Source organism: Equus quagga, chromosome 3, assembly GCF_021613505.1.
Source record: "Equus quagga isolate Etosha38 chromosome 3, UCLA_HA_Equagga_1.0, whole genome shotgun sequence".
Classification (NCBI taxonomy): Eukaryota; Metazoa; Chordata; class Mammalia; order Perissodactyla; family Equidae; genus Equus; species Equus quagga.
This window is the reverse complement of record NC_060269.1, coordinates 6,798,765-6,826,119: the sequence shown is the minus strand read 5'-3', so window position 1 is coordinate 6,826,119 and position 27,355 is coordinate 6,798,765. Positions and strand designations below refer to the sequence as shown.

General features: G+C 40.6%; 1 long non-coding RNA gene across 2 annotated transcripts; it reads left to right on the top strand.

Moving 5' to 3' along the window:
* Window positions 1–10,770: 10,770 nt before the first annotated feature.
* LOC124237393 (uncharacterized) lies at window positions 10,771–22,057 on the top strand. Of its 2 annotated transcripts, XR_006887996.1 has the most exons (4): window positions 10,771–11,125; window positions 12,269–12,347; window positions 17,719–17,899; window positions 20,575–22,057. It is a non-coding gene; the product is annotated as an uncharacterized LOC124237393 (long non-coding RNA). The 2 variants fall into 2 exon arrangements; XR_006887995.1 differs by lacking the exon at window positions 17,719–17,899.
* Window positions 22,058–27,355: the final 5,298 nt, after the last annotated feature.

Below are 27,355 nucleotides of genomic sequence, written 5' to 3'. Positions count from 1 at the left end.
CTCACCAGCAGTATATGAAAGTTCCAGCTGCTTTACATCTGTGCTATCATCTTAGTCATTCTGATGGGTGTGTAGTGGCATCTCATTGTGGTTTTATTTGCATTTCCCCGACAACTAGTGAAGCTCAGCACATTTTTATAAATTTACTGGCTATTTTGATATCCTCTTTTGTAAAATGTCTATTCAGGTCTTTTGTTCATTTTTCCATTGAGTTGTCTGGCTTTTTTCTTATTGATATGCTGGAGTTCTTTATATATTTAGAATACTAGTGTTTTGTCAGATACATGCATTGTCAATATATTCTCCCACTCCATAGATTGTCTTTTTACTCTCTTACTAATGTCTTGTGATGGAGAAAAGTTATTAATTTCGTGGTAGTCCAATTTTTGAAAAATTTCCTTTATAGTTTGCACTTTTTGAGTCCTGTTTAAGGAATCTTTTGCTACTTCAAGATTACAAAGATCAAAAACACAAATAGCCTGATTAAAAAGTGTGCAAAGGGTCCTGGGGGTCAGCTTGGTGGTGTAACACTTAAGCTTGTGTGCTCCTCTTTGGTGGCTTGGGGTTCACTGGTTTGGATTGTGGGTGCCGATCTATACACTGCTTATTAAGCCATTCATGGCAGGTGTCCCACATATAAAATGGAAGAAGATGGGCACAGATGTTAGCTTAGGGCCAATCTTCCTCAAAAAAACACACACAAAAAAGTGCAAAGGATCTAAATAGACATTTTTCCAAAGAAGATATTCAGATGGCCAACAGGTACATGAAAAGGTGCTCAACATCACTAATCATTAGAAAAATATAAATTAAAACAACAATGAGATATCACTTCACCTATTAGCATGGTTATTATCAAAAAGCCAAGAGATGAGTGTTAGCAAGCGTGTGGAGAAAAGGGATCCCTTATACGCTGTTGGTAGGAATGTAAATTGGTGCAGCCATCACAGAAAATGGTATGGAGGTTCCTTAAAAAATTAGAAATAGAACTGCCATATAACCCAGCAATCTCACTTTTGGATATATACCCAAAGGAGTCAAAATTTGTATCTCAAAGCTTTATCTGTACTTCTATGTTCATTGCAGCATTATTCACAATAACCGGGATAGGGAAAGAATCTAAGTGTCTGTCTATAGGTGGGTGGATAAAGAATACGTGGAATAAATATACAATGGACTATTCTTCAGCCATAAAGGAAGGAAGTCCTGCCATTTGTGACAACATGCATGAACCTAGAGGGCATTATACTGAGTGAAATAAGTCAGACAGAGAAAGACAAATACTGTATGATCTCACTTATTGTGGAATCTAAAAAGTTGAACTCATAGAACCAGAGAGTAGAACAGTGGTTGCCAGGGGCTGAGTGGTGGGGGAAGTGGGGAGATGGTCAAATTTGCAATTATACGATGACTGGGTTCAAGGGATCGAAAGTACAGCATGGTGACCATTGTTAATAATACTGTATTGCATACTTGAAGTTTGCTAAGAGAGTAGATCTTAAGTGTCTCACCACACACGTACACAAATGGTAAATATGTGATGTGATGGATGTGTTAATTAACTTGATTGTGCTAATCAGTTCACTATATATATATATATATATATAGTTTATGAAGTTATCATGTTGTACACCTTTAAAAAAATCACATTGTACAACCTAAATATGTGCAATTTTTATTTGTCAATCATACCTCCAAAATGCTGGGAAAAAAAAGCTTACAAAGATATTCTTCCATTTTTTTCTTTAAAAACTTACTCCCTCTCGAGGCTGGGCCCGTGGCCGAGTGGTTAAGTTCGCGCGGTCTGCTGCAGGCAGCCCAGTGTTTCGTCAGTTCGAATCCTGGGCGCGGACATGGCACTGCTCATCAAACCACGCTGAGGCAGCGTCCCACATGCCACAACTAGAAGGACCCACAACGAAGAATATACAACTATGTACCGGGGGGCTTTGGGGAGAAAAAGGAAAAAAATAAAATCTTTAAAAAAAAACAACAAAAAAAACTTACTCCCTCTCCCTGCCCCCACTTTCCCATTCAAATCGGCAATCCATCTGGAATTTATTTTGTATGTGGTGTGCAATAGTGGTCCAGATGCATTTTTAAAAAATGTAGAAATTAAATGGATCCAGCACTATTTGTTGAAAGGAACATCCTATTCCCATTGCACTTCAGTGTCACTTTTGTAATATCTGTAGGACTGTTTGTGGACTATTTATCTTGGTCAGAATATTAGTTTTCTATTGATGTCATTGAAAATTACCATGAATTTAGTGGCTCAAAATAACACTCACTTTTTATCTCACAGCTCTGTGAGTCAGAAGTCTGGGGATGGTATGGCTCCACCGGGTCCTGTGCTTAGAGTCTAACAAGGCTGAAGTCAATATGTCAGCAGAGCTGGGCTCTTATCTGGAAGCTCTGGAGACGAATCTGCTTCCAAGGCAGTCATGTTGTTGGTTGAATTCAGTTCCTTGTGGTTGTAGGACTGAGTTCCCCCATTTCCTTGTTGGCTGTCAGTTGGGGTTTAGTTTTTGCTCCTAGAGGCTCTGCGTTCCTTCTCATGCTTTCCATGTGGCCCTCCTCCAGCAACAGCAAGCCAAGCTCCTCTCATACTTAGAATCTCTTGTACTTTGCCTTCTGCTGCATCTCTGACTGGCTCTCCTGCCTTCCTGTTTCCTTTTTAAGGGCTCATGTGGTTACATTGGGCCCACCTAGATAATCCAGGATAATCTCCCTCTTTTAAATTCAGCTGATTAGCAACCATAATTATATCAGCAAAGTTCCTTCACAGCATTATTTTGATTAAATTTGATTAAATAACAGTGAATAGTGTGTGTGTGTGCGTATGGGGAGAGTGGGGCATTGCTATCTATAGAATTCTGCCACAGTTGATTTGTCTGTACTTGCAGCATTACCGCAGTCTTATTACTACAGTTTTATAATAATTTTTGATATGTGGCAGTCTAAGTTGTTCAGCTTTGTTCTTTAAGATTATTTTGGCTAATATACATATAATTGGAGCACTAGAAGAAGAGAAGAGAGGTAATGGGGCAGAAGCAATATTCAAACAGACAATGGTCAATACCTTCTAAAACTGATGAAAAGCATTAGAGATAGACATCGTCAAATTGCCCTTCAAAAACTTTGCAACAATTTACTGTTTCCTTAACAGTGTATGAAAAGGTCTATTTCTCTCCACTCATGACAACACTAGGTTATATTTTAAAAGGAATGCTAATCTGATAGGTAAAATATTCACTTTCCTCACTTTGATTTCCATTTTTAAAATTACAAGTGAAATTAAGCATTTTTCCATGTTTGTCATTTATATTCATTCTTGTGAGTGGTTTATTCGTATCCTGTTGCCAATGGTTTTGTTTTGTTTATTTATTTGTTACCATTCAGAGAGTTTAAAATTTTATGAAGTTAAACTTAGTTTATTTTTATGGCTTTTGTGTCTGGGGTCATGCTTATGAAGGCCATTTCCTCTTTCAATATTAGAAAAAAAATGCCTTATATTTTTCTGGATATTTTATGGTTTCTGCTTTGTTTTGTTTAAATTTTTGATCTTAAACCTAAATTTATTTTGGGGTAAGGAGTGAAGCCACTTTTCTTGAGACTTGTACAATGGTACAAAAGTCCCCTTCACACAACTCTTTCCTTTGACCCCGGCCCTGCTTTTCTCCGGAGTATTCTCAAAGAGTGAAGGGCTTGTAAATTGGAAAGTGTCTCTATCTCAAGAGTAGAGAAAGATCATGACTGAAATATTGGTCTCCTGAGGTTATGATACTCTGTATTTCTTGTTTTAAAGCAAGTGTCCCAGTTGAAGTTCATTTAACTCCATGAGCAGAATAAAATTGAGTGCAGACACACAGAATTTTAGGAATTAGTGTGTACACAAGTTCTCTTGCTCAGGAGCATTATCAAGGAAACCAGCAGGGAGCTGGACAGCTTAGAAAACTCACAACCTAGTTGTGCCTTGGGTCAGGCACAAAAAACTTCCTTTTAACCTTTTCATTATTTGTTCAAAGACAAAAGCTTTGTTCAAATACGTTTCACTAAAAGGAACTACGTTCCAGAGATTGATCTGTAGATAGGTTTGTATGAAATTGCCACGGGGCTAACCATGTGAAAGACGTTTTCCTCTGAGCTTTCTTATTTCAATATCAATAAAACGAATCAAGCAATTAGATCTAATTCCATAAACTTGCTTTTGTAAAAATGTTCTCTTGAGCATCTGTGGTGAAAGGATTAAATAAAGACCTAGCTTATCCAAAGGGAAGGTAAAGGAGACGCTATGGTCAGTAGCTAGCTTGCTGTTTATTGTTCAGATTGCTCTCATTTCTTTTTCTGCAGCTTTCCTCTTTCGTGAAGCCTTACTGAAGTATACTAACTTGCTAAAGTTTTCATAGTGTGCCCCTTCTGTACTTCATTTATCACCCAGTTCACGAAAGAATGTAAATAGAATCTCAGGTGTCTAACATGTTACAAAATCATAAAATCAAAAGGTATCCTTGAGGACAGCCAGTCTCATATCTTCTCTGATTTAGTCATCTCTCTACAACACCCTTGAGGGGGTCTTCAAAGCTCTTCTTTCAGTGACAATTAACTCCCTCCCATGTAAGATAGTCTGTGGCATTACTGGACAGTTTTTATTATGGGAAATTTCTTTCTTGTTTTGAAATAGATGGACTCAAATTCAGAGGAGCATGCTTGTGGTGGTGTAGGGACATGGGGTCATCTCACATAAGGAGTGTCTGCAAGAGCCGGGGGATGTTTCTTCTGTTGAAGAGTATACTCAGAGGGGACAGGCAGCTGAGAATATGTAAACGACCATCCTGTGTAAGGTGTATTAAATTCAGTCTGTGTGATCCCAAAGGTGATTTCGGCTTACTAAATGAATCGCTGGCAGAGTTGCTTAAGGATGGACTGGCTGCTTTGGGAGGTAGTAAGACCCTTACCACCACAGGGATAATAGGTCAGCAGACCACTTGACGAGACACCTGCAATGATCCTCACACATTGGGGCGGTTCCGATAGTAGAAGATGTGGCTCTATGAAATTCTCCCTGCTTACCGGCCCTAGCTTGGATGCTGTATTTGTTTTCTAGGGACGACATAACAGAGTAACACAAACTGGGTGGCTTAAACAACAAAAATTTGTTGTCTCATGGTTCTGAAGGTTAAAAGTCAGAAATCAAGGTATTGGCAATGTTGGTTCCCTCCGAGGGCTGTGAGGAAAAGATTTTCTAGGATTCTCTCTTTGGCTTGTACTTGGCTGTCTTTATGTTCACATGGCTTTCTCCCTGTATGCGTATCTGTCTCCAAATTTCCCCCTTTGCATAAGGACACGGGTCCTATTGAATTAGGGTCCACTCTAATAACCTCATTTTAACTTGATTACCTCCGTACAGACATTGTCACCAAATAAGGTCACATTCTGAGGTACTGGAGCTAGGACCTCATATGGAGTTTTGAGGGACATAACTTAACCCATACCAGATTTATAAGGGAAAACGGGGCTGATAGGGTAAAGATACTGGGGGAACTTGTGAATTCTAGAAATTAGCCAGGTCAGTCAATATTTTGCAAGATTTCTATGGTTGTACTTACTATTGCTGTGTAACAAATTACCACAAATTAGTAGCTTAAAATAAGCATTTTACTATGTGCACAGATTCTGCGGATCAGGAATTTAGATGAAGCGTGGTTAAAATGGCTTATCTCTGTTCACAGTCTGGGGCCTCAGTTTGGAAGATTTGATGGCTAGAGGAGACTCAAGGGCTGGGGGCTGGAATCATTTGGAGGTGTCTTCACTCACTTGACTGGTGGTTGATACTATTGGCCAGCTGTAATGTCAATAGTGGTATTAATCAGAACACTTCCACAGCCTCTCCTTGCTTGGGCTTCCTCAAAGCATGGCAACCTCAGGGTAATCCCCTTTGTGTGGTAGTCAGGGGTCCCAATTTTAGACCTCAGCAAACAAAGTGGGAGCTGTGCTGCCTTTTCTGACCCCACTGTGGACGTCCTGCAATGTCACTTCTGCCTCATTCTATTGGTTAAAAGTGCATCACGTGCCCACCCAGATATTGAAGAGGAAATAGAGGCTCTCTTTCTCGAAAGGAGAATTTCTGATCAATAAAAATCACATACCTATTGAAAGGAAGTTTAAATGATAGGGCGTATTGTACAATACCTTCTAAGAGAAAACCAAGCTTCTTTGTCTCGCTTTTAGAAAGAAATAGAAAACAGACTGCATGCAGAAAAGAGAGACCCACATGGGGCCACTCTAGCTTCCTAACTCCATTTTGTCTACTGGTCATATTGTCTTCCCACAATATAGAATAATTTTTGCTTTTTAAATTCCATATGGCTCACTATCCATTGTGCTTCCAGGAATGACCCCCCCCCCCCCAAATTCCAATAAGCTTTTAACAGAAAGTATAAAATAAAGAGGAGCAAGTATAACCCATTTGTTCTTTCTTCTGTTTTTTTATGACTCATTCGAATGATTTCACTAGCTGGTTTATTTATTTCATATAAAGTCCTAACCCTGAGCAGGCCAAGAATTTTAGCTGACCTTGCTGTAGTCACCAGATGGCCTTCACTTTCTACGTAATTCCAGTTCTCTGCTGATTCCATGGCTCTTGATTTATATCTGCTTTAAGACACTTTATAAATCGTGTTGTCATTTTATCAAACAAACTGAACTCTGTAGTGTGTGAATTATTTTCTATTCTTTCCTTTCAAACCTGCTTTTGGATTTATTATTTCCTGCCCTGTGTGAAATACTTGGCAAATCTAAGAGCTTTCTGGTTCCTTCAGTCATAAGAAAGTCTCATTTTAGCAAATAAAAATTCCTATCAATTAAAACTTCAAAACTTAGGATTCTTATCTGATTTCGGGTTCTCCTGTCTCCCAGCCTAGGCCTGCCCAGGAATGGGGGAAGCGTGCTCTGCTCCTTGGTGATTTCCTAGTTCTGTGTCCTCTTCCACTCCTAGGTGTGATTTCCTGCTCCTCCAGAGAAGAACAATAAGAGGTGAGAAAGGTTTTATTTCACCGATATAGTTCTATCTGGTGATAAAGTGGGAGCTGCATTGCTTTTTTGACCCAGCCACAGAAGTCCTGCAGTGTCACTTCTATTCTATTCTATTGGTTAAAAAGAGAGTCATATGCACACCTAGGGTCAAGGGCAGGGGACCTAGATAAGAAGTGTGTCAAAGATGACAGATATACAAGTGTTGGCTCGTTTTCTCTTGGGGTGCTTTTTCTCCTGGAAGATCCTCGTGGTTGAGGACCTGTGACTGAAGTTCCCTTTAAACAAGTACAGTTCCTGTATCTGGCTGCCTTTGAGTCCCCCATTAGCCATAAGCTTCTGGCAACATACCTTTCCACTGTGGGCCTTTGGCTTCTGCAGGTTGACCTTAGGCTCCTCTCAGACCCAAGATCCACATCTGGGTCCTAGGAGACAAACACCTTTTCCCACTGTCATTGGAGGTATAGAGCTTGTCCAAAGCAGCCCTTTCTGCTATTTACAGTCAGGGTAATCTAGTCACAGCCTGGCATCTTCAGATTTCTCCCAGCAGAGTCCGTTCTCTAGTCTCCCAATCTTCAGAGACTGTAGACTAAGTTCTTTGAGAGTTTCTTAGAAGCTCCTCTCACCTGAATTAAGGTAAGGGAAAGTACTTTCTCCTCCCCTCCCCCAATCCCCTCTTTAGCATCCAGAGCTCTTTCCAAAGGCATTCTCTCTATAGACTTCTCTAGTTTCATCATTTAGTGAGATGGAGGTGGGAGACTGAGCGATGTTGGTGGAATCAGTGTCACAGACCTTAGGATGTTTTCCTTGTTGTCTAGTACCTCAATTTAGACACTCAGGGCCACTGGTGAAACCCCAAGACAAAAGAGTCTTATATTAATATCTTTCTGCCTTCAACAAAGATTAATCAAGCAGAAATGCCACTTCCCCCATAGTGGTGTTTAATAAATCCAGAAAACCACTGGTCAGGCTTGCCCAAGTTTAGAGGAAGGATTTTCAGGAGTATTTATTTCAAAGTCAACGGAGGTTGCATGGCATTTTAAGAGAAGTTTGTGAGAAGAAACTTGAGAGGGGAATGGAGGGTGAGATTTCAAGAGGGCAGTGTTCTCTTTGTAATCCAAATCCTTGCCTCCTCTAATCTACTCTTTACCGTGTGGTGCAGGGGCGATGCTAAAATGAAAACCTATTTGTGTAATTTCCCTTTAATGATGTTTTTATCTCCTTTAAAAGATAAAGCCCAAGTTCTTTAGTTCGACCTAGAAGATTCTTCAGGATGTAGCCCTTGCTGAGCTTTGAGGCCCTACCTCTCTCCAATACAGTGGAGGAAAAAGGGACCCAGGCGTAGGACAGGAGGAATGAACAGCAGAACTTGCCCTTCTTCCCAAATCACTCAGACCAAATTTGACAGGAGCCAGGAGGGAAATCAACCAACGCAGACTTGGATTGAGGTGGGAGTTTTAAAGTTTGGATTACACCAGGCTAGACATTAATAAGTGGACATGACCACCAACCTAAGGAATCTGTGTAAGATGTTAAAATATAGGAAAGAGAGATTTCATAGAGCATGGTAAAAGGAGAAAAACAAAAATTGTTTCATGTTTATACTCCAATAATTTTAGACCATTTGATGAGTAATTTGAAACATGTAGTGTCATTTGGCATGGACAGGGCCTAGGGGTGTGGTGTGGGGGAGAGTGTGGAAGATGCCAGGTTAGGGGACAGGCTTATTTGTATAATTTTGCTGGGAATTTGAAATTTAAACTCACACTATAAGTTATCTAGCTATATCTTTTTTTGAATAGACACTCCAGATTTTTAAAACATTTGAATTCAGCGAAGTTATATGAGGTCAAGTCCCTTTTATAGGATTCTCCCCATTGCTCACTGAGCTCAACCACGTTGGACTTTCTCAGTTTCTTAATGTGGCAAGTTCTTTGTTGTCCTAAGGACTTTGCATGTGTTCTGCTTAGAATAATTTCTCCTAAGTCTTCACCTAGCTGAGGAATCTCTTAGGTCTCAAACTACATCCTCTATTTTACAGAGGTCTTCTCTGATCCCTCAGCATAAATTGGGTCCCCCCTTGTTATAATCACGTACGTTCCCATCTGTTTTTCTCACTATAATTTGTAATTATATATTTATTTGTTGCACATCTGATTCCTCCACTTACTAGTAAGCCCCATGAGGGTGAGACTATAATTGTTTTATTCATCACTGTATAAGCAACACCTAGTACAATGCCTGAAACAGAGGGTAGTCAATGAATAATTTTTTGAATCAAAAGTAGATCGAAGTGTTTCCTTGATTATGCTAAAAGTTTCACAGTATTTCTGTGACCAGGCTACTAACAGAAAATGAATAATTTAGAAAAAGGATACATATGAAACTTCAATTTAGGTGGTGTGCAGCATAAATTAAAGGATAGAAGCACAGCTCAAGGAAAGGGATTTTTAAAAATTCTCCAAGTCACTCCATGAGTATGAGCTGGATACTAAATGTGGAAGAGGCTTCGTTTCTCATGCTCCTTGATTCTACATCTCTGCGCAGCCTTGAAGGACACGTATAACACGACCTCTTCTCATTAAGAGCAAAGTGATTTGTGTGACTGGTGATCTTTCTGTTTTGTTTGAGACAAATTGTGTACATGTAGAACTGAAATGATGGGGGACAACTCTGTTCTTCACAGTGATTTTCAATCAAATAAATGTTGACTAAGAACGCTTTATAAATAATAGTATAGTAATGCACTGTGAAATAAGGAGTGGTCATTGAAAGGAAAAGAAGCCAAATTTTGAAATCAAGAGGTTACTTAACTTTTCAATACAAAGCATGTCTTCATTACTGTCATTAAGTCCTATAATGGAAATAGAAACATTCAGCATTCATAGAACGATAGGCATCCTTGCAATTTGGGATCACACCTGAAAAATGCGACATAGGCTTATGGGAGGCAATTATTTGATACAGTTTTGAGAAGCAGGAGTTAGGTAGAGAGGAGCGTTAGAATAAAAGTAGGTATGGAAGGTTGTAGGGAGGAAGGTTTGTTTATTTCTACCCACAAGTTGAATCATTTCCCAGATGTCAAATCGCTAGCCAGATTCCAGAGGAAACAGCTGTTGACCTTTATTTCTTGTTCTCTACCATTGAAGCTCTACAATTCCAAAACTGAAGTTTCACTTTCAAGTTGCTTTTGGCAGAGGCACTGGGGGACACTCCTCTGCCCCAGCTCTTCGTCTGTAACATTTGGGGCCTCGACTGTCCTTAACAGACGTGTCCTGAAGTGCCCTTTCCTGGAGTAACAAGTAATAGGGCTAACACCTAAGTTTGAGCTCTCATCCTGTTCCAGGTGCTGTGAGCTAAGAGCTTTTGTATGGATTTTCTCATTTAATCCTTATTAGATATTTCTGATGTAGGTATTATTATCATGTTCTCCATATCGTGGGTAATAAAACTGAGGCTTAGAGAAGCTAGGCTGCTTGACTAGGGCTATACAACTAGTAAGTAGCAGAGACCAGCTCTGAACCCAGGGAGTTTGATTCTAAACCTTGTACTGCCTCTCCTAATGGCTGGCCATCAGGGAATTCACTCTCCGTAATGGACGTAGTGTGAGCTTAATGGACAGAATGGAAGATGAATGTTAAATGCTATATACCTGCATTAGACTGACATGCGAGTGAGAGTGCAGCTGCATAAACAGTCTGTATTGCTTGTTCTCCACGTGCAAAGTACTCCCTGGAATCCTGCACCTACTGCGACCTGCCCAAATCTGGGGATCAGACGTGTGGATGGGAACCGGAGGACTGTCACAAAGGTCATTTTGTAGCCTTGTTCCTCAGGTGTCTGGAAGAGAAGGAGCTGGTAGACAGCCTATTATTTCCCTCCTTCTCCACCTCTCATGGGGTGAATCGGCAGGTACAAGCTCTTTGAGAAAAATAGCGGGTAGAAGGGACTACGCGTTCACCACCGTCTCTCTGGGACCTTGCTCTGGACTGAAATCCCCTGAGAACTGCACCTGAGTAGAAGGCTGTACTCCTTCAAGCTTTTTCTCTGAATCATTAATGAAGGAGGTTCTGGGAAGTCTTCGCCTACACAGGTACTTCTGTGCCAAAAATCTTTAAGTTGAGTATAAATAATTGAGTATTTGTTTGGAATTCGAATAAATCCCAATTTGATTTTAACTTCTTATTACTAGAATAGGAAATCCAGAAATCCACTACTTCCACTCTTATTATTTTTCTTTTTTCGGTAGTTCTGAATATTTGAAAAAGGTTATGGTAAGAATTGACTATATAAATGAATATTTTCCCCCTGTAATCCTTATGAAGTGTGAACATTGAAACAAAATTAGAGTTAAAAAAAAGCAGTCATGTCATTCCAATTTGAATGAAAGACTTTTTTTTTGTGAGGAAGATTGTCATTGAGCTAACATCTGTGCCAATCATCCTATTTTGTATGCGGGATGCTGCCACAGCATGGTTTGATGAGCAGTGTGTATGTCTGTGCTAGGATCTGAACCTGTGAACCCCAGCCACTGAAGCAGAGTGTGCGAATGTAACCCACTATACCACTGGGCCAGACCCTGAATGGAAGACTTTTTTGTTTGACAGTACAGAAAGTTTTAGATGAATGATTATTTTAATACGTAAAATCTTAAAGACAAATTAAAAACTACAGCATTCTTTGTAAAATAGTTGTACCTGAAGTCTAGCAAAAAATGGTGGGAGATAGGCTCAATTAAAGAAATTTCCGCAGTAAGGATGGTGTTCAAAGGCATTGCTCTGCCAGGAGAGGGGCCCCGCCCTCCAACCCTAATCCCTACTGTGATTCCTGGCTCCAACACCCAACACTGCCTCACCTGCGGTACTGGCTCTCCCAAGGCCCTGGAATGGCTCTCCTTGCTTCCCCAAGAATCCTTGTTATCAGCCCCTTCCACTCCCAGCTCTCTCACTCTTGGATTTTGGATTATACTTCAAGTTGCTATTATTGCGCTATGTAGGCCCTTACTTAAGACTGTAGACTTTCAAATACAGCAGCCATATACTTCCTTTTTCAGAATCAGATCCTGAGAAAGCTAATAGCAGCTCTCTTCTGCTTCCATCCACCCCCCCCCCCTTGACAAACTAGAAACCTAGAACTCTCAGAATGAGTACATTCTTTCTCACAAATTGGTTCTACTTTCTGTTGCAACTGCACCTGATCTGTGTTTTGTGTATACACTTAAATCTGCTTCCCACAGCAGGGAATTCCTGAGGAACACTTTTCAGAGACGAATCGACTCACTGCGGTTGCACCTTATCCATTGACCAGTGAATCAGGTAAGATATTTTGTTTTCTTTATTTTTCCCTGATGCAAAGTAATTTAGAGCACATTTCTTGCAATATTTGGATGTAATTTTAAGACAATGCATGAAGCTTCAAAGGCATTTCACTTTTGCTGTGGAGAGCTCAGCTACATGCCTCTTATTCTCTCCCTCTAGTTTTACTCTCTATTTAAGTTTCATTCTTTAGGATAACTTAAAGTATCCAGGGCGGACTCATCCATTAGGCATAATAGGCACAGTGTATAGGGCCTGTGATACTTTTAGGGGCCCACAAAAATATTTTAACTTTATTTTAAGTTCAGAGGAAAAAATAAATGTAATAATAATATTTACCAATTACCCCAGCCTGGGGTATATATGTCTTTATACCAAAGCAGTTATAAAATATAATATACAGAGAGGGAGGCCTCCATGGCCTAGTGGTTAAGTCTGGCACACTCTCCTTTGGTGGCCTGGGTTTGCAGGTTCACATCTCAGGTGTGAACCTACACCACTCATCAGCCATACTGGAGCGGCAACCCACATATAAAGTGGAGGTTTATAGTGGCACAGATGTTAGCTCAGGGTGAATCTTCCTCAGTAAAAAAACAAAAAAAAAAACCCCAACCCGCCCCCCATATATACATATATGTATATGGAGAAAGGGGCCCATGAAGGGAAAAGAAGTACCTAAGCCCACAGAAGTCATAGCATGCACTGAAAGTAGCTGGCTGTTCTTACAGCAAATAAACATCTCAACTGACAATCATATCTGAAAATCTTTGGAGTTTTTATGTTTGCGGTTTGATGATCGGTTACATTTCTGACTAAGTTATGTAATTTATTAGTCATAAGTTAAAACTAGAGTAAAGTGTAAAATTCTGAGTAATATGAGTCTTGAACAAAAAATAAGCCATCGGATATTGATCTAATATATTAATTTGGTTTTAATCTTTCCTTAACACAAGTTTTTCTTCTTAAACAAAGTATTGCGTTTACTAGCATTGGTTTCACCTGCATTTTTTGCCAAAACCATAGTGCCATCTACTGGTAGTTTAAAGAACAGTTCCATATGCTTATATTAAGGGAAACCGTGAGCGGAATCCTACCGCCTGTGCCACTTACAAAATGAAGAGAGCCAGCTCGCACTACCCTCTTCTCCTCTTGATGGTTCAGTGCCTCTTTTCTCTACTCTGTCCCTTAAAAGTCAGGTTTCTATTGATAATCTCCAAACTCCAATTCTCACTTTTTCCTAGATTTGTCTTTGCAATTGCTAATTGAACTGGATATCTTTACAACTGCAGGTGAAAATCAGTCAGATTAAGGATGCTGTTAAGCCATCTCCTTGAAAATACCTTGTAGAATTGAGGAAGTCCACTTCTGCCTGGTCTCTCATAGGACACTTCTCTGACTCACTTTGTCTTTATTTCTAGAAACTGCCTTCCAGATCCACACCTTTGGCTTTTTGCAGTCCAGCTCATTTTCCTACCTCTCATCTTTGCAATCTATTCCTTTGTGGAAATTTTCTGCCCGACCTATTTCTGGCTTCAGAACTTCCTGACTGTATTTTGCTCCCCTGGATATTTCCTGACATCAACTCTCAGATGCTGTATTCTCTTAAGGACCTAGAGTCTCAGGTTGGACATGCTCTTGGTCTACCAGTAGTTCCCATACTGGCTACTTATCAGGATGCCTGGGGACCCCTGTTATAAGTCCAGATACCCAGGTCTCTCCCCAAGGGATTTGATTCAGTGGGTCTGCTGGAGGCCCTGGGAATCTATGTTTTGATAAATACCCTAGGAGATTTCTGGTGCACCTGTGGTGTATGGGGGACCACAAGCCCACAGGACAAACTGTGTTCCTCTGAAGACACACGCTCTGCTTAAGGTAGCCAAAGTCTGTCCTTGGAGTCTCATATTTTGCCATATCTACCTGTCATTCTTCTACATGCACTTTCCTTCCTCCTCTTTCTTTCTCTTCTTGCCCCTTCCTAGCTGTAAACTTTCTTCTCAACTTTTAAATCGCAGATCAAATCTCGCCTATTCTTGAGGGGGCAGGAGGGAGGCGATCTCTCTTATCCTCCTCCTGCTTTCCCTTTTCATCGAGCAGAGTTATTCTCTCTCTCATCTGTGCCGCTACATCTCAATTAGAGCCCATTTCACACTGTCATATTCTCTGCCTGAATCCAGATATTTGTGACATAGCAAACCTAGATAGCAAGGGATTTTCAAAACGTGGTCCATGCAGCTTCTGCCTCAGAATCATCCAGGGCATATAATCAATGAAAGATTCCCACCCTAGATCTATTGAGTCAGAATCTCTAGGAGTATAGTCTGCAATGAGTAAAACAAATAGTATAGGTGAGTCTCTTCCATCCATTAAAGTTTGAGAACCACTGCTCTATCAGTTGCAGAAATTCAACACTTCAGGTGAAGTGGCCATCCCTCATGAACTGCGTGTGTCGACAACACGTATGCCAGGAGGTCAGAGCACTCACAGCTTTATCGGCAGCAAGGCCAGGGCGTCGGCCTCGGTCATCATTGTTGCAGTTAATGGTAGTGGTTCCAGTGCCTATTATTATTATTCTTTAATGTTGATTTGCTTCTAATCAGGCTTCCTCCCCAAAAAAAGTTAGGTGAAAGAAAATATGCTTGAGAGCAGGATCTTGTTTATTTATTAAACTGTAGGTCTCCTCCAAAAACCTTAAAATTCTTTTGGCTTAGGATATGTCTGAACCCTATGTTTAAGAAAATGATCTATATAATAGTTATCACTGCTTTCATTTTCCCCTTGTGCATTTCTTGAGGGCAGGGATTGTTTCTTAATCCTCCTTCGTCTTTTTAGCCTAAAGTCTCCAGGTGTTTTATAAAAGATTATGCTCATTTTTCACCTTGGGAGACTTCAGCAGGTAAGTGGGATTAAATATCTTCTTATGGAGCTTTAGTAAACAATACCAGAATCACCGTGTATTCTCTCTGCTGGACCAGCGCCCCATTGAACTCATCTTCCCGCTGATTCTTTAGCAATGCAGACAATATAACCTTGTCAATTAAACACAGGCACATATTTCAAGAAGATAAAAAATAACAAAACCAGCAAAACAATTCAGTTAAAATCTATAATATTGACGAAATGCCTACTATGTGCCAAGAAAGTTGTGAAGAACAAGCCATAGTCCCTGCCTTTGAGAATTTACAAACTGTACATAGAAAAACATATTTATACACAACCACTATCCAGGCAGAGAGGAAAAATTTCCTCATGATACCTACTTTAAAGCCAATTATTATAAAACTGGAGCAAATACTGATAGTTGGCTTTTCTTCTATCCATTCCCATTTTATTTCCACTCCCTTAATTCAAGTCCTCACCTCCTGTCAACGGTACTCATCTCTCAACTAGACTAATGTAATAGTATTCTAACTGGTATTTCAGCATCCAATCCATGCTGGACACTGTTGCCAGATTATTTTTTCTGAGGCATTGCTTTTGTCATGTAATTCTCTGCTAAAAGCTCTGCTTCAGTTCCATCTCATCACCTGTAGGGTCAAGTTTTATTGCCCCTCTTGGCGTTTTGGGTCCTGTAAAGTCTGCTGACAACCTATCTTCCCAGTGTCTCCAGTTCCTTCCTTGTGTGAATCAGAAGCTCCAGATAGGTGATCATGTGCTTCCATCTTCCTCCTTGTCCTTCAAGGTCCAACAAGCCTAGGCCAGCACCTCTCCCTCTCCCAACATCATATTATTTATACTTTTCTGCCTAAGCAACTTCCTTTCCCTCTTTCTGGAAAGCCTTTTCCTGCCATCTTAACACAGCTAACTTCTATTCACCTTTCAGGAAACAGTTCAGGTGTCAGCTTCTGAAAAATCTCCACTCCAGCTCCAGGGATGATATGCTCTTCTTGTGCACCCACACGGCACACTGAGAGTATGGCTCTGCTGTTGAACCTGTCACCTTGCATGGAAATAATCTTTTACATGTCCTTCTCCCCCCACAGTAAATAGCTTGAGGATAGAAAATTTGTTGTATTCATTTCTATATCTTAGCATGTAATAGTGATCAGTGTTTGTGTCTTTAACTGATCCAAACTAAGAGCTTCTCTGGGAAGGTCATCTTGGTCTGAACTTTCTTCTCCAAACTCCAACGGCATTTATCCTATCCCTTCTCACTTAATATCCTTTTGCTAATTCCTGTGTATGGACTCTCTCTTGGAAGTGACTGAAAATCCAACTCATATCAGCTTAAGCAAAAAAAGGAATTTATTGGATCATTAATCTAGAAATCTAAATTGTAGAGTTGTCTTCAGGAATAACTGGTTTCAGGAACTCACCAGATGTTGGCAGGACCTGGCTTCTGTCCTTGACTTAGCTCTGACTTTCTCTGGCACGTACAGGCTCACATCCTCCCCCCATTCAAGTCCAGGGGAAAAGAGTGTGCCTCCCTCTCCTTCTGCCCCTCACTCCTGTAAAAGCTTGGGGATTGGCTCTGATTGAGTCATGTACCTGTGTGGCCCAACAAGGCAGAGAAACCAAATGTCACTCTTATTGCTGCTGAAAGATAATTTAGAGGATTATCTTAGTGTGAGAGCAAATAGATTTACTAAACTGAACCTGAGAATATTGTAGATTAGCTACCAGGTCATGACAACAGTAGATTGACCCAAGTCTTTCCTGCAGCCCTTCCTTCTTCTGTAAAGGCTCAGCCTGTCCTGGGGGAGCAACACAGGCTCTGTGCTCTCATAGACCTAGCTCTCCAGAGAACACCTGGAGTTGCTGAGGTGAACATGCCCAGTCTTGTCTTCCCAAGTGTAACAATCATATAAATCTCTCCACCTCTCCTTGGGCTGAGGGAGGAATGGGGAAAAAGAATGCTCGTTATGAGACAGGAATCAGCCTAAGGAGACAAGGCCATCTGCAAGGCCCCAGGTCTAACAAGATAAGGCCCTAACAAGATTGGCCCTAACCAATCAGCAGCCTAGGAGAATCAGACAGAGACCACCAAGATCCCACATTCCACAGCCTCTGGACTTTCCTGGGCTTGCACATGCACCCTAGCACCCAGGAGTCCACTGAAGGTGACCCTAGCCCCATTAACATAGTAAAAATCACTCCCAGGGGTGGAGAGCTAGTATGCTAATGACAATGTGCCACATGAGGTGGCGTGTTGAACAACAACGCAGACACAAGCATAACCCCATCTCTACATGCCGTGACAGAAGACACATCCCCTGCCCCAGCCTGATAAAAATCCCCGCAGTGTGGCTCTTTGGGGAGCCACTCGCCTCTCTCTCTCTTCTCCCCTTTCTGTGATTGGCTCCCTTGTGCACAAGCTGATAAACTTTCTATTATCTCACTCTTGCTTGCTGTCTCTCTTGATTTCCATCTTCAGGGAGGACAAGAACCCAATGTGCTGGTAACAATTACAATATTTGAGTATCCTTAAAACATAAGGGAAATATCAAGAGTGAGGAAGAAGCCATTCTCTTCTAATAGTGTCCTTCCCTGAACCATTCTCTGTGACCAGAAGACAGCAGAATCACCCATGCTGGGTCACATGGACACCCCCAAAGGTAATGTGGAGTCCATGCTACTTGCATTCCACGGATTGAGGAGAACTTGCTGCAAAACAAAATCCAGATGCAAATATCACAAACAGGGAAGTTGAGCCTGAGGGCAGAAACAACAAACTTCACAGTTTATGTCAGTTAGCTTTGTAAGGTAAATACTCTTAGTTTTCTCATTTGTGAAATGGGAAGAACTCCAGTGTTATTATGAGGATTTGATGAGACAATGTGTGTAAAAGTACTATAGTTGTCCCATAGGGGCTTGGTGGAAGTGAGCCCTTTGACCCTAATTCTTATAAAATTCTAATTTATTGAGAAGAATGCAAAAAACACATTCTCAGAAAAAAACAGGAGATATCAGGCTGGGTATGCTCAGTGAGCATCGCTTCCCTTTTCTTTATGGACAAGTGTGTGGGTTGCTGGCCATCCCCATCTAGAGGAGGTCCGTCAGGTTAGGGGAAATGTCAGTGGGAGTCTACCAGTCTCTTATACCCCAAATTCAATCTCCTAAATTTATAGCATAATTGCTTTGGATGGTTGTAAACATTACCTTTAGAAATCTGTGTCACCTGAATTTGATATTGGGTATTCTAATAATATTTCTTTTAAGCCCATAATGGTTAGTCTAGAAGTTATCAATAATAAAAATTTATAAATACATGCCTATATGGGACTTTGCAAAGTTATGTGACCTGGATCTAGCCTCAGATATTCTGGTAAAATTTGTACTAAACTGTTAATGCTTAGTCCACAGATTCTATGTAATAGTAACTAGGTATCCTACAGTACGTGTTCTTTCCAACACCACCGAGCAGTTAAGTCAGTTCTGACACTACATACCTAGAGATAGTGTCAGATCCTACGAGTTAAGGGCTCAGTCCCACAGGACTTTTCACCCTCCCCACTTCAGATGCTAATCGCAAGTCCGGGTTGTCTCCTGTGCTTCTGACCGACCAGCTGTAGACCCATGACACCCTCCTTGGGTTCGATTAATTTGCTAGGGCGGCTCACGGAGCTCAGAGAAACATTTTACTTGCTATATTACCAGTTATTAGAACAGGGTGTAACTCAAGGAACAGCCAGATAGGATAGAAACATAAGGCAAGTACGTGGGAGCCAGGGTGCCACACTCTCTAAATCTCTATGGGCTCACCAACTTCGAAGCTCTCCAAACCCTGTCCTTTTGGGTTTTTATGGAGATTTCATTACACAGGCATGATTGATTAAATCAGTAGCCTTTGGCAATTGATTCAACCTCCAGCCCTTCTTCCCTCCCCAGAGGTGAGGGAGGTGGAACTGAAAGTTCCAACCCTCTAATCACATGGTTGGTTCTGCAGGCAGCCAGCCCCCATCCTTAGGCACTTTCCAAAAGTCATCTCATCAATATAAACTCAGGTGTGGTTAAAGGGGGTTTGTTGGGAATATCAACACATCTTTATGGCACTTATCATTTAGGAAATTCCAAGAGTTTTAGGAGCTCTGTTTCAGAAACAGGGACAAAGATCGAATACATATTTCTTACTATAAATCACAAGATTATATATCTCATATGCCCAGTTGCATTTATGCAAGAACATGAAGGTAGTCCAAAGATATGGATGACAGGAAGAGAACTCTGTGATTGGCATCCAGAAAGTGCCAAGCTATGATCTCAGTGTTGCTTCCCTGAAGTCTGACCAAGATGAAAGGGGAAGGTAGTGCAGGACTTCGACCTCATCAGAGGTCATGTTGTATAAATACCAATTATTAATCACAGCTCCTGAGAATACCTAGTGTTGGCTACTCCCTCATACTGCCGGTAGAAACATTACTTGATTTAGCCATTCTGGAGGGCAATTTTACAATATATATCGAAAGCTGTAAGTGCCGCATCTTTGAGACAGAAATTCCTCTTCTAGGAATTTATCCTAAGGATGTGTAGATACGTCTTTTGTGGTATCTGCCCAGCCTGTACCCTCCTTCTCTGGACTCTGGGGGAAGACCTCCATGTCAGAGTCCTTGAGGAGGAGAGAACGTCAATAGGTACAAGAAAGAGATGAATTAGGTAGAGAGGACTTCTGGGCTCTGATACAACCTCTCTGCTTCAAACAAAGAGCCACCATCGATAATCTTTATAAGGAGATATCTGAAAGGACCTGGCCAACTCAGAAACAAGATAAACACCTCCACACGCCACAAACAGAACAGAGAAACCATAATCGTGGGCAGGGATGAAGTCAGGAGTCTGTCAGACTTTAGGTCCTGATGTGGCCACAGGGCAGGAGAAGATGACTGGGATTATGGAGAAGACACAAACCCCTGCCCCACGCCTCACAGTGAAGAAGGCTTCTTTCGCAGAGAGAAGGTAGTGGCCATTCCATAAGGACAGGGCACTCAAGTGAGACAGACTAGGTCGAAGGACTAAGTAGCCATTTCCAGAGTTTAGAAACAGTGAACAAATAAGATTGAATGTGACCCTGAGGTGAGAAGGAGGCCCCTCCTCGCAAACACATGGACTAAGAATATACGTGAGAAAAACTGATGTAAGTGTAGGACATAGGACACATGAGGAAAGTAGTTATAGGAAATCTAGCACTTTCTTAGAAGGAGTTGGAGATTGCTATAAGAACCTACTGTGTATCTTTTAAAATTTATTTAATGTGAGTATCAATTGTAATTTTGTCTCTCCTACACACATATAGAGGCAGAAATGAACAAAAATGGGTGTCCTCTGAAAGAAGTGTGGAACTATAAAAGAAATCATAACTAAATTGGAGTCGAGAAGGCCTGTAGGGGGAGGTCTCATGACCTACCACATATGGTCAATTACAACAAACAGGAAGAAACCCAGGGCTTGCATCTTGGACAGGAAGTAAAACTATTTTACTACTGAATGAAGACTTCTCTCCCCACCTGGCAACAGCCCAGCCAAAGAGGAACACAGCAGCTCAGCCAATGAGAAGCCATTGCTGCTGGGAACTGTTACTTTCCCCCAATGGACTTTCTTTTAGAAGCCCCCTCCCTACTCTCCTTTTTCTCTCTAAAGGCAGCTTGCCTTCCTTGTTTGTTGGATTTGCCTATGGTTTGCCACAGCATGCACATCCCAAATTGCAATTCTTTTGGCTATTCCTGAAGAAATTCGGTTTGAGGCTTTTCAAGTCAACGGAAGCAACTGAGACAGCAATTTCTCGTGATTTTACAACCCCCACATATCAGTTCCTCATGAGGCCAATTACATGAGGTTGTGGGTTTGGTGCAGTAATCCTGGATCCTTATATTAAGTTGCACTTCTCTACTTACACAGATTTGAGTGGCTTTTTGTTCATCACAACAGAAGGAGCGTTGGCTAAACCAGGAGACAATGGATCTGGGCTCTAATTTTATATAAGAGGATATTTGTTGAGGAATTCTGTTTAACAGTGGGGAACTGGGAGCAGTTTAAATGCACCAAACAGGCAAAGGTTCAGTAAGTGATGGTGCGGTCATACACTGGAATGGCATCAGCTATTAAAAAGCCTATTTTCAGAGACATTAAAGATTGGGAAAATGTACATGACATTCTTTAGGATGAAGGGGTCTTGTGCTTAGTCATCTCTTCCTCTGAGGTTGTAATTTCTATTATGTCTCACTTCTTGCCATTTCCCTTGATTTGCTTAAAACACAATTCATAGGCACTCACATAGATGAGACGTCATCAAACATGCAGGGGTATGATGGCAAGGGGTTTGCATCACAGGCTAGTGGGACTCATCATGGCAACAATGTAAAACTGCATGTTTTACAGTCTTGTTCTTGTCCCTCAGGAATTCCCAACACTGGGAACTTCTCAATGGCATTGCTCTCCCAGGTCCTAGCCTTCTCTGATCTTGATGGAACCTTTCTCTTTCTCACCAGTCTTTGCTTACTCCTGCTCCTGGCTCCTTCACTCTTCTCTTAGGCTCCTACATTGTCCATGGAATTTCAAAATCCTTTTACTTATTGCAAAGCAATCTAATTTTGTCATTCTTCTGCTTTCCATACTATGTCCTGGGACCCATCACTACACAATGAAATAATCCATTAAGGAACAAAAGATAGTTCTCTTGTCTAAGAAAACTTCTGCTTCCATCTTTTAAATAACGTCTGTTTATTCTCTCTACTACGTCTACCTCCCTCCGCCCCAGCCCCCACTCCCCCAAAAAGAACACTGGGAGATATATAACAAAAATAAAACTGTTTATCTCTGAGTGGTGAGTATTATTTTTCTTCTTTATTCTTATCCTTAAATTTCTATATTGTACGTATAGCTTTTGAAAATCCAAAAAAAAAAAGGTATTACTACCACACAAAGATGGGGTTCTCCTACCCGACGTGCATAAAAAAGCCAATTATTATGGCATCAGCTTTTGAGAAAAGAATACAGCTTTTTTGCGAGATTGATCTGCAAGGAGACAGGAGGAAATTCCCTCAAATCTGTCTCCCCAATCCAGGGTTTGGGGCAAAATTTATGGGGTGAAGGGCAAGGCAGTCTGAAGTGTGGAGACAGATGATTGGAGGTAAAGAGAAGTGAGGTAATTGATGATCTGTGCAAGCCTAGTCAAGCTTCATGGCTCTTCATAGGATGCATGTTCACAAAATGGCAGCGTTACCATGATCTTAGGGAGGAATTTTCAGCTCCTGGACTTCAAAAGTTCACCTGTGGGTCAACTACACAGGCCCAGTTGATCAATCAGCGGTCTTAACCAGCCCGAACTGGGCAAGGAATCAAATCTCAGTTCTTAAAAAAGTCAAGCACTGGTTACTATGGTGACCCAGGCATCATGGATGTTATCTATAGGGTGGGTTTTAGTAAGGCATTATCTAAGTACTTCTGCAAACAGACAGCTAACTGAGTATAGTTAAAGCAAGTTGGCCCCTGGTTTCAGTATCAAAATTACAATTCTAGAAATGTATTAATCAGGGTAGGCAAACCGCTGAATAAAAGCTTCAAAATTATTAGGAGCTTACAACCATATAAAATTATTTCTTGCTCACACAGTAGTTCTACTTGAGTATTCCAGTTCTCCTCCAAGTGGTGACTTGAGGATCTAGGCTTTTGTTATCTGGTGGCTCTGCCATTTTCTTTGTCTTTCAAAGTCTTTTTTTTCCTTAAGATTGGCCCTGAGCTAACATCTGTTGCCAATCTTCCTCTTTTTTTTTTCTCCCCAAAGCCCCCCAGTACATAGTTGTATATCCCAACTGTAAGTTCTTCTATGTGGGATGCCACCTCAGCATGGCTTGATGAGCGGTGCTAGATCTGCACCCAGCACCCAAACTGGTGAACCCTGGGCTGCTGAAGCAGAGTGCACAAACCCAACCACTCAGCCACGGGCCAGCCCCACTCTGCCATTTTCTAAAGTCTTGGATTCCTCTACTGGATCTGATGAATCTAGCCAGCAGACAAGAGAAGAAATAAACGGTAGAAGATTGGCAGGAAGTTATTTTTAGTGGCCAGGCCTAATCTATTAGTACTTGACACTATTGAAGGTGCAGATAATACAGAGAAAAAAAATTCTCTCCCTGGAAGGAAAGCAATAGTCTAGTAGGAGAGTACACATTTATCTCCCCTATGAATCTGAGAACATGGCAATTTAGTGGAACAATAATGGACGTGTAATAATGTGAGTGGAACAATGGATGTCGTATGTCGAGAGATCCCAATAACACAGAGGTGTGTGTGATTAATTCAATGAGAAATGGGAATGAGGAGCCTGAAAAGCTTCTCAGAGGAGATTCTTTATTAACTTGGACTTGAAGGACAAATATTGCCCCCTGGGAAAGTGGTGTTTTAGGACAGGCATTCCTTCCTGAGGAAAAGCATATACAAGTCATAGGAGCTGATAAAGTCCATGCTCAGGAACCTCTGAATAAAACAGAAATCAAAGGAAGAACAATAAAAAATTCCTTTGTTTTTGAGTCAGCCAAATCTCAAATAATACATACCCTGAAAATTTCGTCTTTGAGGAGATGAATCATTGCTCCTCTAGGATCACGGGAAACAAACATTCAGGGAAAGAGGAAACCCAGTCACAAATGAGGTCCAGGATCACTGAGAAGAGGAGGGCTTGTTCCTTTTCCAGATAAGTTACTACGGGCTTGTCTCATACCATAATAATGTTGGGACCTTACCAAGAAGTGTCACCATGATTTTTTGTTTTGTTTTTAAGTATCAAATTACTTAGCCTTTCTCTGGGGTGTGAAATGTGAATGGGACTTTCCACACAACAAGCAACAAGTTGGGGTGAGTTTGCGAGGTGTGTAATGCAGGTGTGTGTACTTAAAAAACCGCAAACTCTTCTTTTCAGCATGTGGGTAATAGAAACACAGTCTTAATAAACCTCAACTTTGAATGGTGCACATACAAAGCATGTATATATATTTACTTAGAGTTCAGGTCAAGGTGAATTTCCAGGGGCCATATTCTAGATCAAGTGGATTCTTTCCCTCTTATTGCAGTGAGCTCACTTGAAGACCTGAGTAACAGCCACAGGGCATGTTCTCAGTGCTGTCTTAATCAGTTTCCCTTTCCACACTGGAGATTAACTTTCAGCCTTTTGAGAAACCATATGATAAGGAGTAATCTACATATATGGGGAAAAAAAAAGAGTTGGAAACACAAGCAGTAACCATATGTTTGACTCAAATATACATCATTTCTGGTACTTGTATCCCTAATAGAAGCTCTGCTGTCATTAAACCGTCTTCTCCACCTCCTTCTATCTGCTGATTATTAAAGTGCTATAGCCTGGTGCTATTAATATCTGTTCAGCAAGGCGTTCATGGATAGGCTTAATTTGTTTAGGACTCAATGAGCTTTTTCCTAGGTAAAATAAAATATTTATAAAATAGATATTTAGTATTAATGAGCATTAGCTAAGAGTCAAGATATATTTGTGTTCTATGAAGTTGGAGGAAGTTCTTCAACCCCTCTGGAACTCTGGTTTTTAAAAAAATATGTATAAGATAAGAGTTTTAAGAGTTCTTTCAGGGGGCCAGCCCCGTGGCTGAGTGGTTGAGTTCGTGCCCTCCACTTCAGCAGCCCAGGGTTCACCAGTTCACATCCTGGGTGCGGACATGGCACTGCTCATCAGGCCATGCTGAGGCGGCGTCCCACATAGCAGAACTAGAAGGACCTACAACTAGAATACACAACTATGTACTGGGGGGATTGGGGAGAAGAAAGAGAAAAAAAGATTGGCAACAGATGTTAGCTTGGGCCAATCTTTAAAAAACAAATTGCAATCATAAAAAACAAAAGTCCTTTCAACTTGATTTTGCTTAACCTGTTCTGCTTTTTTTTCTTGAGGGATGTGAACAGTCGTGTCACATTCAGCATAATCATCAGCATAGGGTCTCCCCCGCTACAATGTTAACAGTAGTCATAAGCATCGTAAAATTATGAGAACTTTCTGTTTATCGGAATTTTCTAAATTTTATATGGTTAGCATCTTTCTTTTATAAGATTTTTGAAAATTATAAAATATACATAAAATTTATCATTTTAATAATTTTTTCTGCTTTTTCTCCCCAAATCCCCCCAATACATAGTTGCATATTTTAGTTGTGGGTCCTTCTAGTTGTGGCATGTGCGACGCCGCCTCAGCATGGCTTAATGAGTGGTGCCATGTCCACACCCAGGATCCAAACCCTGGGCTGCTGAAGCAGAGTGCGTGAACTTAACCACTTGGCCACTGGGCCGGCCCCCATTTTAATAATTTTAAAGTATAGGGTTCAATGACATTAAGTACGCTCATGTTTTTCTGCAACCATCACTGCCATCCATCTCGAGAACTTTTTCATCTTCCCAAATTGAAACTCCATACCCACTAAACAACCACTCCCCATTTTCCCCTCTCCCAGTCCCTGGAAACTACAGTTCTGCTTTCTGTCTCTATGAATTCAATTATTCTAGGTACCACATATAAATGGAATCATATAATATTTGTCCTTTTGTGACTGGCTTGTTTCATTTAGCATAGTGTCTTTAATGTTCATCCATATCGTAGCACATGTTGGAATTTCATTCCCTTTTAAGGCTGAGTAATATTCCATTGTATGTGTATACTACATTTTTGGTTTTATCCATGCATCTGTTGATGGATATTTGGGTTCTCTCTACCTTTTGGCTATTGTGAATAATGCTGCCATGAACACTGGGGTACAAATATTTGCTTGAGTCCTTGTTTTCAGTTCCTTTGGGTATATACTCAGAAGTGGGATTACTGAATCAGATGGTAATTCTATGTTTAGTTCCTTGAGGAACCACCATACTCAATATTAGTTTTGAGCATCGGCTAGAGTGGTGAATGCTGCCTGGTTTTAATCTTCAAAGAAATCTCTCGTTTGACATAGTCTAAGTCCCAAGGCATATTGAGGTTAGTACCTTTGTTAGTAGGTTAATGTTGTATGGCTACCACTAGAAAGGGTTTGCTCCAGCATTCTGAGCTTATTTGGATGTTGGCTTCACCACAATGTGTCTTTGAAGACAAGTCTATTCATACATCATACTTATAAACCACATTCTTTGCATAAATGTTATGAAAAACATTAACAGCTCCTGTTTCATTTTCTATTTCCTTAGCTATGCATCTCTTTGTCTTAATAGCCGTTTACAATCTCTTTAATTCTCTAAATATTTAGAGCCTAAATATTTTGCTGAGGTATGTCTCCTTTCTTAACATCAGCATCGTTGCTAAATGTCATTAGGAAACCTTAGTAAATATCAGGCCTCTGGGACCTAACACAATTTCTTATGAGAACTTAAAAAAAGCACTCTGTCTTTTTTGGCTTAGTGGCAGTACTCTCACAAAGCATAATTGAACACTTTGTCTAAAGTCCAGCTAATATGTTCAGCCAAACGTTTTCCTTCAGGTTTACATTATTATCAGTTTAGAGCATCTTTCCACATGGTGGTGTCTCTAGAAGTAGGAATACCAGGTGAAACCTGCCTTAGGAATTCAACTTAAGTTTGTTCTGTGGTAGAAATATTGGAGGGCCAGCCAATACTTGTACTTGGTATTTGTAAACAAACAAATAAATACATAATAGAAGGAGAGGGATACATTTTCTTTGATGGGAGCTTCATTTTGGTAAACTCAATAAACATTTTTTTGTTAGTTTTTTATTTTTTAATCCTTTATTTTAGACAAATCCAAGGCAAATAGTTTGATGGAAGATGCATTGTAGGAATAGAAGAGTCCTGAAAAAGATGAATTTTTAAACCTCTGTGGGAAAAAACCCAAACCATATCTTCTGGGAAAAAGACAAATGGAAAATCCATGGAAAATTGATTATTAATAGATTGTTAAAATTTCCCGCTAGAAATGGACACACTATCTCATATTTTTACACCACATTCATCATCTTTTCATCAGAGAAATTAAGTGGCATTGAAGTCCTAGTTTCAATGTGTAATTGAAGTTGGGCTGGCTAAGATTCCTTCTGGTAAAGAAAACTTTTTTCTGT